Below are 12389 nucleotides of genomic sequence, written 5' to 3' on the forward strand. Positions count from 1 at the left end.
GACCAGGTAAGGACGGCAGATTTCCTTCCCTAGTGACAATCCCTAACGGACAATCGATGAGAGTGACACGGTCCCCATTACTGAGACTAGATCTCTATTGCAGGTTTATTAATTGATTAAATTCCACCAGCTGCCGTGGTGGGATTTGAACCAGTGTCCCCGGAGCACTGGGGCCTCTGGATTACCAGCTCAGTGACAGTAGCACAACGCCAGTACCCCCTGCCCAGTAATTTGGAGGTTTCAGTGTCCGCTAAAGGGCAGCATGGTAGCATTGTGGATAGCACAATCGCTTCACAGCTCCAGGGTCCCAGGTTCGATTCCGGCTTGGGTCACTGTCTGTGCGGAGTCTGCACGTCCTCCCCGTGTGTGCGTGGATTTCCTCCGGGTGCTCCAGTTTCCTCCCACAGTCCAAAGATGTGCAGGTTAGGGTGGATTGGCCATGATAAATTGCCCTTAGTGTCCAAAATTGCCCTTAGTGTTGGGTGGGGTTACTGAGTTATGGGGATGGGGTGGAGGTGTTGACCTTGGGTAGGGGGTAGGGTGCTCTTTCCGAGAGCCGGTGCAGACTCGATGGGCCGAATGGCCTCCTTCTGCCCTGTTAATTCTATGTAAAGCCCCTGTGTATCTCCATGCCCCAGCGACAGCTGGTGGTCAACCTCTCGATGTTCCTGTTCACCAGCCCAGGAGGGTCACCTGGCCATTCTCAGGTCATTTCTGGGACGTGGGTGTGGCTGGCGAGGCCGGGATTCATTGCCCATGTCCATGGCGAGCTGCCTTTTCGAACCGGCGCTGTCCCTGTTGCACCTGGGCCGGACGGACATCCGCACCTCGCCACGACTTCATTAAACACTTCTCAAAATCTTAGTTTGCAGTTTGTTTATCTCACACTCTTTTCCCCCCCTCAGGACACGAGCGAGAACAGGAGTGGCTCCAGATCCGGGCCATGATTGATCCCGCTCTGGGTTCTCCAAGCCGTCCCATCCTGGTGCTGTGCTGCGTTTCTACCCCTGATGTCGCTCGCATACCCTGTGTTTATGTATCTCACCAGCTCCACTTAAACCAGCTGGACAGACCTTGGCTGGTAAGTACTGATAGTCTTCCCACTGTAATTTTCCTGAATCAGATTAATAAACAGGGAATATGGGAATAAGCTGCTCTTGTACCGCAGCCCTGCATCGTTGCCAAGTAGAAAAAACTGTCTCCGTTTTCCTGGGAGGAGACAAGGGAAGAATCCGATACTGGAGGAGAAAGAACTGTTCCATTTTGTGTTGGAACACTAGGACCAGGAGCAGAGGGAGACCACTCGGCCCATTCAATACCATCGTGGCTGATGTTTGGCTCCATTTTCCTGCTCGCTCCCAATATCCCTTAATTCCCACAGAGACCAAAAGCCTCTCAATCTGCCTATCCCCAGCCTTAAATAGATTCAGTGACGGAGTTCCCACAATGATGGAGCTCCCACAATGATGGAGCTCCCACAATGACGGAGCTCCCACAATGACGGAGCTCCCACAATGACGGAGCTCCCACAATGACGGAGCTCCCACAATGACGGAGCTCCCACAATGACGGAGCTCCCACAATGACGGAGCTCCCACAATGATGGAGCTCCCACAATGACGGAGCTCCCACAGTGACGGAGCTCCCACAATGACGGAGCTCCCACAATGACGGAGCTCCCACAATGACGGAGCTCCCACAATGATGGAGCTCCCACAATGATGGAGCTCCCACAATGATGGAGCTCCCACGATGATGGAGCTCCCACAATGACGGAGGTGGAGAATTCTAAAGATTCACCACCCTGTGAGTGCAGTAGTTTCTCCTCATCTCAGTCCCAAATCATCGGCCCCTCGTCCCGAGTCTGTGACCCCGTGTTTTAGGTTCCCCGACCAGCGGAAACCCAATCTCTCAGCCTCCACCCTATCAATCCCCTTGGGAATTACGCAGGTTTCATTGAGATCACCTCCGTTCTTCGAACCACCAGAGATCTCTGCAGAGGCTGCAACAAGGGAATGAAGATGACCACACACACGTGCCACTTACATTCCTGACAAGTGACAAGTTCATTGACGCCACACAAGTGCCAGGCAATGACCATCTACAAGAGAGGATCTAACCATCGCCCCGTGACATTCAATGGCATTACCATCACTGAATCTCCCACAATCAACATCCTGGGGGTTACCATTGATCAGAAACTGAACTGGACCCAGCCACATTAATACTGTGGCTACCAGGGCAGGTCAGAGGTTAGGAGTCATTACGGAGAGTAACTCACCTCCTGACCCCCACAAAGCCTGTCCACCATTCACAAGGCACAAGTCAGGAGTGTAATGGAATACTCTCCATTTGCCTGGATGAGTGCGGCTCCCAACAACACTCAAGAAGCTCAACACCATCCAGGACAAAGCAGTCCCGCTTGATTGCTCCCTTTCCACAAACATTCACTCCCTCCACCACCGATGCACTGCAGGAACTCACTGGTGTTGTAAGACTTCTTACTGTGCTCACCCCAGTCCAACACCGGCATCTCCACATTATACCCACTGTGCTGTTAGGGAGCGAGTTCCAGGATGTTGCCCCAGCGACAGTGAAGGAACGGTGATGCATTTCCCAGTCAGGGTGGTGAGTGACTTGGAGGGGAACCCCACCACCATTCTCTCTTCCCGCCGCTTGTTAATGGGATTTCCCAATGAAGCCACCCCGGACCGTCAGGAATCCTCGGGCGGGGATCCGCTACCATTTGGAAAAGAGATCCCCAATGGCAGGAAAATTCCAGCCCAGATTGTCCCTCTCCACTCATCCGCCATTGGGAAAATGTTCCGAGTCCATTATATGTTATAGCAGAGCATTTAGAAATACAGAATGTAACAAAGCAGAGTCAGCATGGCTTCACGAAGGGGAAATCATGCCTGAAAAATGTATTAGAATCAGGGCAGCGTGGTAGCACAGCGGTTAGCACTGTGGCTTCACAGCGCCAAGGTCTCAGGTTCGATTCCCCGCTGGGTCACTGTCCGTGTGGAGTCTGCACGTTCTCCCCGTGTCTGCGTTGGTTTCCTCCAGTTCTCCAATTTCATCCCACAGTCCAAAGACGTGCAGGTTAGGTGGATTGGCCATGATAAATTGCACTTCGTGACCAAAAAGGATAGGAGCGGTTATTGGGTTACGGGGATAGGGTGGAAGTGAGGGATTAAGTGGATCGGTGCAGACTCGATGGGCCGAATGGCCTTCTTCTGCACTGTATGTTCGATGTTCTAATTCTTTGAGGCGCTAATGAACAGGGTGGATAAAGGGGAGCCAGTAGATGTAATATACTTGGATTTCCAAAAAGCGTTCGATAGGGTACCGCACAAAGGGATACTTAATAAGAGAAGAGTTTATGGTGCTGGGGGTCGTATATTGGCATGCATAGAGGATTGACTAACTGACAGAAGACAGAGAGTTGGGATAAGAGGAGCATTTTCAGGATGGGAATTTGTAACTAATGGAGTGTCACAGGGGTCAGTACGGCCACAATTATCCACCATATATATTAATGACTTGAACGAGTAGAAGTGAATGCACTATGGCCAAGTTTGTGGATGACGTAAAAACAGGTGGAATGGCAAGTGGAGGAATGACAGAGTCTACAGAGGGATATAGACAGGTTAGGTGAGTGGGCAAAAACCTGGCAGATGAGAATATAACGTAGGAAAATGTGAAGTTCTGCACTTTGGTAGGAAGAATAAAGGAGCTGAATGTTATTTAAATAGAGAGAGGCTGGAGAAAGCTGCAGCACGGAGGGGATTGGGGGGTCCTCGTGTATAAATCACAAAAAGCTAGCAGCAAGTTCAGCGGGAAATTGGGAAGGCAAATGGAATGTTAGCCTTTATTTCAAAGGGAATAGGGAAGTCCTGCTAAAACTATACAAGGCCCTCGTTAGACCACACCTGGAATATTGTGAACAGTTTTGGTTGCCTTATCTATGGAAAGATATCCCGGGATTGGAGGCAGTCCAGAGAAGGTTCACTCGGCTGATCCCGGGTAGGGAGGGATTTTCTATTGAGGAGAGGTTGAGTAGGTTGGGCCTGTACTCATTGGAGTTTAGAAGAATGAGAGGCGACCTTATTAAGACATATCGGATTCTCAGGGGGTTTGACAGCGTCGATGCTGAGAGGTTGTTTCCCCTTGTGGGAGAGTCTAGGACCAGAGGGCACAATCTCAGAGTAAGGGGGTCACCCATTTCAGACAGAGATAAGGAGGAATTTCTTCTCTCAGAGGGGAGTGAATCTGTGGAATTCTTTACCGCAGAGAGCTGTAGGGGCCGGGCCGTTACCGCAGAGAGCTGTAGGGGCCGGGCCGTTACCGCAGAGAGCTGTAGGGGCCGGGCCGTTACCGCAGAGAGCTGTAGAGGCCGGGCCGTTACCGCAGAGAGCTGTAGGGGCCGGGCCGTGACCGCAGAGAGCTGTAGGGGCCGGGTCGTTACCGCAGAGAGCTGTAGGGGCTGGGCCGTTACCGCAGAGAGCTGTAGAGGCCGGGCCGTTACCGCAGAGAGCTGTAGGGGCCGGGCCGTTACCGCAGAGAGCTGTAGGGGCCGGGCCGTTACCGCAGAGAGCTGTAGGGGCCGGGTCGTTACCGCAGAGAGCTGTAGAGGCCGGGCCGTTACCGCAGAGAGCTGTAGAGGCTGGGCCGTTACCGCAGAGAGCTGTAGGGGCCGGGCTGTTACCGCAGAGAGCTGTAGGGGCCGGGCCGTTACCGCAGAGAGCTGTAGGGGCCGGGCCGTTACCGCAGAGAGCTGTAGAGGCCGGGCCGTTACCGCAGAGAGCTGTAGGGGCCGGGCCGTTACCGCAGAGAGCTGTAGGGGCCGGGCCGTTACCGCAGAGAGCTGTAGGGGCCGGGCCGTTACCGCAGAGAGCTGTAGGGGCCGGGCCGTTACCGCAGAGAGCTGTAGAGGCCGGGCCGTTACCGCAGAGAGCTGTAGAGGCCGGGCCGTTACCGCAGAGAGCTGTAGGGGCCGGGCCGTTACCGCAGAGAGCTGTAGAGGCCGGGCCGTTACCGCAGAGAGCTGGAGAGGCCGGGTCGTTACCGCAGAGAGCTGTAGGGGCCGGGCCGTTACCGCAGAGAGCTGTAGGGGCCGGGCCGTTACCGCAGAGAGCTGTAGAGGCCGGGCCGTTACCGCAGAGAGCTGTAGGGGCCGGGCCGTTACCGCAGAGAGCTGTAGAGGCCGGGCCGTTACCGCAGAGAGCTGTAGGGGCCGGGTCGTTACCGCAGAGAGCTGTAGGGGCCGGGCCGTTACCGCAGAGAGCTGTAGGGGCCGGGCCGTTACCACAGAGAGCTGTAGGGGCCGGGCCGTTACCGCAGAGAGCTGTAGAGGCCGGGTCGTTACCGCAGAGAGCTGTAGGGGCTGGGCCGTTACCGCAGAGAGCTGTAGGGGCCGGGCCGTTACCGCAGAGAGCTGTAGGGGCCGGGCCGTTACCGCAGAGAGCTGTAGGGGCCGGGCCGTTACCGCAGAGAGCTGTAGGGGCCGGGCCGTTACCGCAGAGAGCTGTAGGGGCCGGGCCGTTACCGCAGAGAGCTGTAGCCGGGCCGTTACCGCAGAGAGCTGTAGGGGCCGGGCCGTTACCGCAGAGAGCTGTAGGGGCCGGGCCGTTACCGCAGAGAGCTGTAGGGGCCGGGCCGTTACCGCAGAGAGCTGTAGGGGCCGGGCCGTTACCGCAGAGAGCTGTAGGGGCCGGGCCGTTACCGCAGAGAGCTGTAGAGGCCGGGCCGTTACCGCAGAGAGCTGTAGGGGCCGGGTCGTTACCGCAGAGAGCTGTAGGGGCCGGGCCGTTACCGCAGAGAGCTGTAGAGGCCGGGCCGTTACCGCAGAGAGCTGTAGGGGCTGGGCCGTTACCGCAGAGAGCTGTAGGGGCCGGGCCGTTCAGTATGTTCGAGGCTGAGAGAGACAGATTTTTAATCAGTGAGGGAATCGAGGGTTATGAGGATAAGGCGGGACAGTGGAGTTGAGGATTATATCAGATCAGCCATGATCTCATTGAATGGAGGAGCAGACTCGATAGGCCGAATGACCTACTTCTGTCCTACGTCTTCTGGTCTTAGGTGACTTTTGTGGCCCTTAATGGGTCCTTCTCTACCTTTACCCTCTTTTTTTATGTATTTATAAAAGATCTTTGTGTTTTTTTTGGATTTTATCTGTCAATATCTTTTCATTCCCTCTCCTGGCTTTCCTAATTCCTTTTCCAAGCGCTTTCTCCTCCTTGACACCTCGCGGTTCGAGATGAAGGACCCCCACCTTTGATTTTGAGCTCTCACTGTCTCACTCTTGACCGCTTCCCACTGTCGTGACCACTGCTACCGCCCCAAATAATAATTCCCAGAGTCGGCCTGTTTGAGGAGCGTGTCCTTGTGCTCAGAGTGTGTGAACTCACCCCCCACTTTCTGTTTCTTTTATTTGATTAGGCACACGACACTGATGCGCAATCTCTTGGCGGGTTTCTGGAGGGCATTGAATGGATTCTTCAGGAGGCTGGGAGACTGTGAAGCTGGGACGTAGCAGAGCAGGAGACCATCGTTTGGGAATTGGATCCAAGCAGCTGGCCTAATCCGAAACCCCTCTTCCGCTGGGAGAAATTGCTGATGGTCGCTCTTTATATCCCGAGGAATTGGATCGTTTCTCTGATGCACTCGTCACTAATCAGTCCTTTCGTCCACATTGATTTCTTTCTCTCTGCTCTATGGTGAAATGGTCCAGATAAATACTCCAAGTGGGATTTTTTGCTGCCATTGTGTTCTGGTCCTTTGAGTAACATTTGTTTGCAGGGTAAAGTTAATCTCCTGCACTCGATGACATCAATACGTAGCTTCAGGATGTGGAGGTTGGGCAGGACTGGTCTCCCTTTCCTTCATTTCACAGGAAGCAATGAATTGGGAAGAGTTTGATGAGCTCGGCCCCAGGGGAGGGCCTGTGTCCACACAGCCGTGGACCAGAACAGAAGAATTCATAGGCGGGCTCTGCGTTTTCACCGTTCCCTGCTCCTCCTCAGAGCGGGGAGGCCACGTGGGTGCCTGTCAAGCAGAAGCTTTGAGTTCAAGTCCCACCCCAGATCCTGATGGCCATGGAGTGTGATACAGGCTGTGTGGGAATCGGTGAATCTTTCCAACACGAGACAATGGCAGGCAGTGAGAGCGTGGGAGAGATTCCCGGTCAGCCAGGGGATGGGAGCTCAGCATCACTCTCCAGGTACAACACGCATGTGGGTGTTGCCGGAACAACTCGCACTCCCTGCGTGACCTGTAACACAAACACGGCTCCTCTTGGTCAGCAGGTTTCACTCTCTTCATAGTCTATACTTACACTTTATGAAACTCTGTTTAATTCACAGTGAAATCAATTTTCAATAAAATGAACTCTGGTATAAATGTGTCGTCCATCTTCTTCCCACTTTGTATATTTGGCATTTATGTTGTTCATCGACTAGTGGCTTAAAGAATAAAACATTGATTTATTTTTCTTCCATCTCTTTTCTCCCTTTTGCTAAATGTCTATTCTCCTTCTTGCTCATCTTTTCTTTTTGTTTTTATAAATTTAGAGTACCCAATTCAATTTTTCCAATTAAGGGGCAATTTAGCGTGGCCAATCCACCTACCCTGCACATCTTTGGGTTGCGGGGGTGAAACCCACACAAACACGGGGAGAATGTGCAAACTCCACACGGACAGTGACCCAGAGCCGGGAACGAACCTGGGACCTCGGCGCCGTGAGGCAGCAGTGCTAACCACTGCGCCACCTTGCTGCCCTTTGCTCATCTTTGCAGCAGTCTTTGTATCCAGAATTCCCCTCTCTGCCCAGCCCCCCTCTCTGCCCAGCCCCCCCTCTGTGACCAGCTCCCCCCTCTGCCCAGCCCCCCCCTCTGCCCAGCTCCCCCTCTCTGCCCAGCTCCCCCTCTCTGCCCAGACCCCCCGCTCAGCCCAGCCCCCCCTCTGCCCAGCCCCCCCGCTCTGACCAGCCCCCCCCTCTGCCCAGCTCCCCCTCTCTGCCCAGCTCCCCCTCTCTGCCCAGCCCCCCCTCTCTGACCAGCTCCCCCCTCTGCCCAGCTCCCCCTCTCTGCCCAGCTCCCCCTCTCTGCCCAGCCCCCCCTCTCTGCCCAGCCCCCCCTCGCTGCCCAGCCCCCCTCTCTGCCCAACCCCCCCTCTCTGCCCAGCCCCCCTCTCTGCCCAGCCCCCCCTCTCTGCCCAGCCCCCCTCTCTGCCCAGCCCCCCCTCTCTGCCCAGCCCCCCCTCTCTGCCCAGCTCCCCCTCTCTGCCCAGCTCCCCCTCTCTGCCCAGCTCCCCCTCTCTGCCCAGCCCCCCTCTCTGCCCAGCTCCCCCTCTCTGCCCAGCCCCCCCCTCTGCCCAGCCCCCCCTCTGCCCAGCCCCCCCCTCTGCCCAGCCCCCCTCTCTGCCCAGCCCCCCCTCTCTGCCCAGCCCCCCCCTCTGCCCAGCTCCCCCTCTCTGCCCAGCCCCCCCTCTCTGCCCAACTCCCCCTCTCTGCCCAACTCCCCCCTCTCTGCCCAGCACCCCCTCTCTGCCCAGCCCCCCCTCTCTGCCCAGCCCCCCCTCTGCCCAGCCCCCCTCTCTGCCCAGCTCCCCCTCTCTGTCCAGCCCCCCCTCTCTGCCCAGCTCCCCCCTCTCTGCCCAGCCCCCCTCTCTGCCCAGCCCCCCCTCTCTGCCCAGCCCCCCCCTCTGCCCAGCTCCCCCTCTCTGCCCAGCCCCCCCCTCTCTGCCCAACTCCCCCCTCTCTGCCCAACTCCCCCCTCTCTGCCCAGCACCCCCTCTCTGCCCAGCCCCACCTCTCTGCCCTGCTCCTTCCCGCTCTGCCCAGCCCCCGTTCTCTGCCCAGCCCCCCTCTCTGCCCAGCCCCCCCTCTCTGCGCAGCCCCCCCTGCTCTGCCCAGCTACCCCCTCTCTGCCCAGCCCCCCTCTCTGCCCAACCCCCCCTCTCTGCCCAGCTCCCCCTCTCTGCCCAGCTCCCCCCTCTGCCCAGCACCCCCTCTCTGCCCAGCCCCCCCCTCTCTGCCCAGCCCCCCCCTCTCTGCCCAGCTCCCCCCTCTCTGCCCAGCTCCCCCTCTCTGCCCAGCCCCCCCCCTCTGCCCAGCTCTCCCCTCTCTGCCCAGCCCCCCCTCTCTGCCCAGACCCCCCTCTCTGCCCAGCCCCCGCCTCTGCCCAGCTTGCCCCCCTCTCTGCCCAGCCCCCCCTCTGCCCAGCTCCCCCTCTCTGCCCAGCCCCCCTCTCTGCCCAGCCCCCCCTCTCTGCCCAGCCCCCCTCTCTGCCCAGCCCCCCCCTCTGCCCAGCCCCCCCCTCTCTGCCCAGCTCCCCCCTCTCTGCCCAGCTCCCCCCTCTCTGCCCAGCTCCCCCCTCTCTGCCCAGCCCCCCCTCTCTGCCCAGCCCCCCCTCTCTGCCCAGCCCCCCGTCTCTGCCCAGCCCCCCCTCTCTGCCCAGATCCCCCTCTCTGCCCAGCTTGCCCCCCTCTCTGCCCAGCCCCCCTCTCTGCCCAGCTCCCCCCCTCTGCCCAGCTCCCCCTCTCTGCCCAGCCCCCCCCCCCCCCTCTGCCCAGCTCCCCCTCTCTGTTAACGTCCGATAGGCATTTCATAAAGTCTCTGAAAAGTAAAAGTAAAATTGCAGTGCATGGAATTAAATGCAGAGTATTTACCTGTTCATGAAATTGGTTATATTTCCATCCTAAAGTTGGGAATCAGGAAATTTCCTGACTTGGCCCATCCACCTCAGGAGAAAGTGCCGGCAAAGGCAGGATTTAATCTGGAGAGCGGGGGGCGGACCCCTACCTTTGGGAGAGTTCGGAGGTGCAGGGGCTTCTGGGTGCTGAGCTGGGCTCTTTGGAAAGCTTGCCTCGGAGCTCTGGGACTCTGGCCCTGTAAAAGTAATAAAACAGGAAACAGTCCTCCCCTCTCAGCCTTCATTACCCCACACATGGCCCATGCTCCCTCCATACCAATCTATGCCCCTTACCCCCACGGCCCTTCATACCGTTCATGTCCATTTACCAGTGCGCACTCTGTAAAGTAAGAGAACCAATGAACCCAAGAGTAACAATGTTATCTGTGAAAAAGTTTTTTTTAAAGTCAATCATTCATAACTTTCTTTTAAAAAGTGCTTTTAATACAGTCCTATTAAAGTGTCATCGACTAGATATTTAAAGTATCATTAAGAGAACCTACAAGACTTGAACCCTTTCCATTTTAAGTAAATTTGCATTGAGCAATTGAGGAACAGATCTGAGAGAAAAAGATATCAGTCAAGCAATGTTTTCCTTTGGGCCCACTGCTTCAACAGACTATTGGATGTCTGGGTTCTCTTGGTTGAGGAATCAGGTCCCTATTTTTAAATGTTCACAGAGTCTCCCCAGCTCTGCAAAATGTCCAGCCCCTAGAGTAGGGGAATGGGTGGATGTTTGAATTGGGAGAAGTCCACAAGGATGTGTGCTGTCGCATTCTTTCACAAGATAATGGAATAGAAAGTCACATATTCAAATTTACTGGTGTCACAAACCTCGGGCGGGATTCTCCGACCCCCCGGAGGGTGGGGGGGGGGGGGATGTCCACCCCCCCAGCGTCAATCCCGCCCCCGCCGTGTCCCAAATTCTCCCCCCCCCCCCGAGATTTGGCGAGGCACGGAGCGATCTGACCCCGGGGGGTGCCCCCACGGTGGCCCACCGATCGGCAGGCGGGCCTGTGCCATGGGGGCACTCTTTTTCTTCCCCCCCTCCCCCCCCCCCCGCCATGGCCTTCATCATGGTGGGGGCGGAAGAGACCCCCTCCTCTGCGCATGCGCCGGTATGACGTCAGCAGCCGTTGATGCTCCTGCGCATGCGCGGACTTCCGCCGGCCGGCGAAGGCCTTTCAGCCCCGGCTGGCGGGGCGCCAAAGGACGTTCGCGCCGGCCGGCGGAACAGAAACCACTCCAGCGCGGGCCTAGCCTCTAATCTCCGCACCTTTGGGGAGGCCTGACGCCGGAGTGGTTCACGCCACTCCGACACGCCGGGACCCCCCGCCCACCGGGTAGGGGATAATCCCGGCCCTAGTTCTGGTCTTGTAAGTAGTGTCGATGGAAGTGTAAAATTGGGTAATATTGATGGGCTAACTCAATGGCTGAAACTGTAGCAAATGGATGGCAAAGATAAGGTCATTTGTGGCCCTTAATGGGTCCCTTGGATGGAGTGCAATGTAGGTTTACAAAAATGATACCTGGATTACAGGGGGTGAGTTACGAAGAGAGATTACACAAATTAGACCTGTTTTGCCAGAATTTAGGAGGTTAAAGGGTGTCCTGATGAAAATATTCAAGATATTAACAGGGAAAGACAAGATAGATATAAACTATTCCCACCGGTTGGAGATTCTAAAACTAGGGGGCAGAGTCTATAAATTAGGGCGAAACCGGTTGGGAGAGATGTTAGGAAGAACTTCTTAACTCGAGGTTGGTCCGGATTTGGAACTGTCGCCATATAAAATGGGCACCTGCAAAGGACCATGGGAATTGTGGTCAACGTGGGGCACAGACAAGTACACAGCCTCTGTGTTTGTGCAAAAAGCCAGACCTGACCGAAACTTACACCCATTAAAGGTCAATCACCATTTCCCCCAGGATGATAGAACCTGAATCAAGGAACTGTAGCAGACTAACCCGCGCCACTTCCCCTTATTTGGAAAGGCCTACTTGCCTGGGACAATGATAACTAGGACCCGCCCAGCCACCGAGGTATCCGCCCCTTAATTGTCCAGGATCAATGAGGGTGATCGAAACCCTATCGATCCATTGGATCTGGAGTTAGGACCACCCAAAAGGACGCGAATGGGAAGAAGGATAAGAAGCTCCAGGGATCGGCCTCTTTTGGACCGTTGTGTGTGTGACCAATTGGGGGAAGGGGGATATGGGGAAAGAGGGATATGGGGGAAGGGGGGATATGGGGGAAGGGACGAGGCAAGGGGATATGGGGAATATCGGGGCAGGAGGATTGGGGAAAGGGGATATGGGGGAAGGGTGGGGTATGGGGAAGGGGGTTATGGGGAAGGGGGATTGGGGGAAGGGGATATGGGGGCAGGGGGAGATGGGGAAGGGAGGATATTCGGGAAGGTGAATATGGAGGAAGGGGGATATGGGTGAAGTGGATATCGGGGAAGGGGGAATATGGGGGAAGAGGGATATGGGGGAAGGGGGACATGGGGAAGGGGGGATATGGAGGAAGGGGGGTTATGGGGGAAGGGGGGTTATGGGGGAAGCAGGGATGTGGGAAAGGGGATATGGGGGAAGGGTGGGGTATGGGGAAGGGGGATTGGGGGAAGGTGAATATGGAGGAAGGGGGATATGGGTGAAGTGGATATCGGGGAAGGGGGAATATGGGGGAAGAGGGGA

The 12389-nt window shown here is 56.4% G+C and overlaps 1 long non-coding RNA gene across 1 annotated transcript; it reads left to right on the forward strand.

Annotated features, from left to right (window-relative positions):
• Positions 1-894: 894 nt before the first annotated feature.
• On the forward strand, positions 895-7401 carry LOC119970792. Its single transcript, XR_005461674.1, has 2 exons — positions 895-1081; positions 6442-7401. It is a non-coding gene; the product is annotated as an uncharacterized LOC119970792 (long non-coding RNA).
• The last annotated feature ends 4988 nt before the right edge of the window (positions 7402-12389 follow it).

The sequence above is a fragment of the Scyliorhinus canicula genome, chromosome 8 (genome assembly GCF_902713615.1).
Source record: "Scyliorhinus canicula chromosome 8, sScyCan1.1, whole genome shotgun sequence".
Taxonomy (NCBI): domain Eukaryota; kingdom Metazoa; phylum Chordata; class Chondrichthyes; order Carcharhiniformes; family Scyliorhinidae; genus Scyliorhinus; species Scyliorhinus canicula.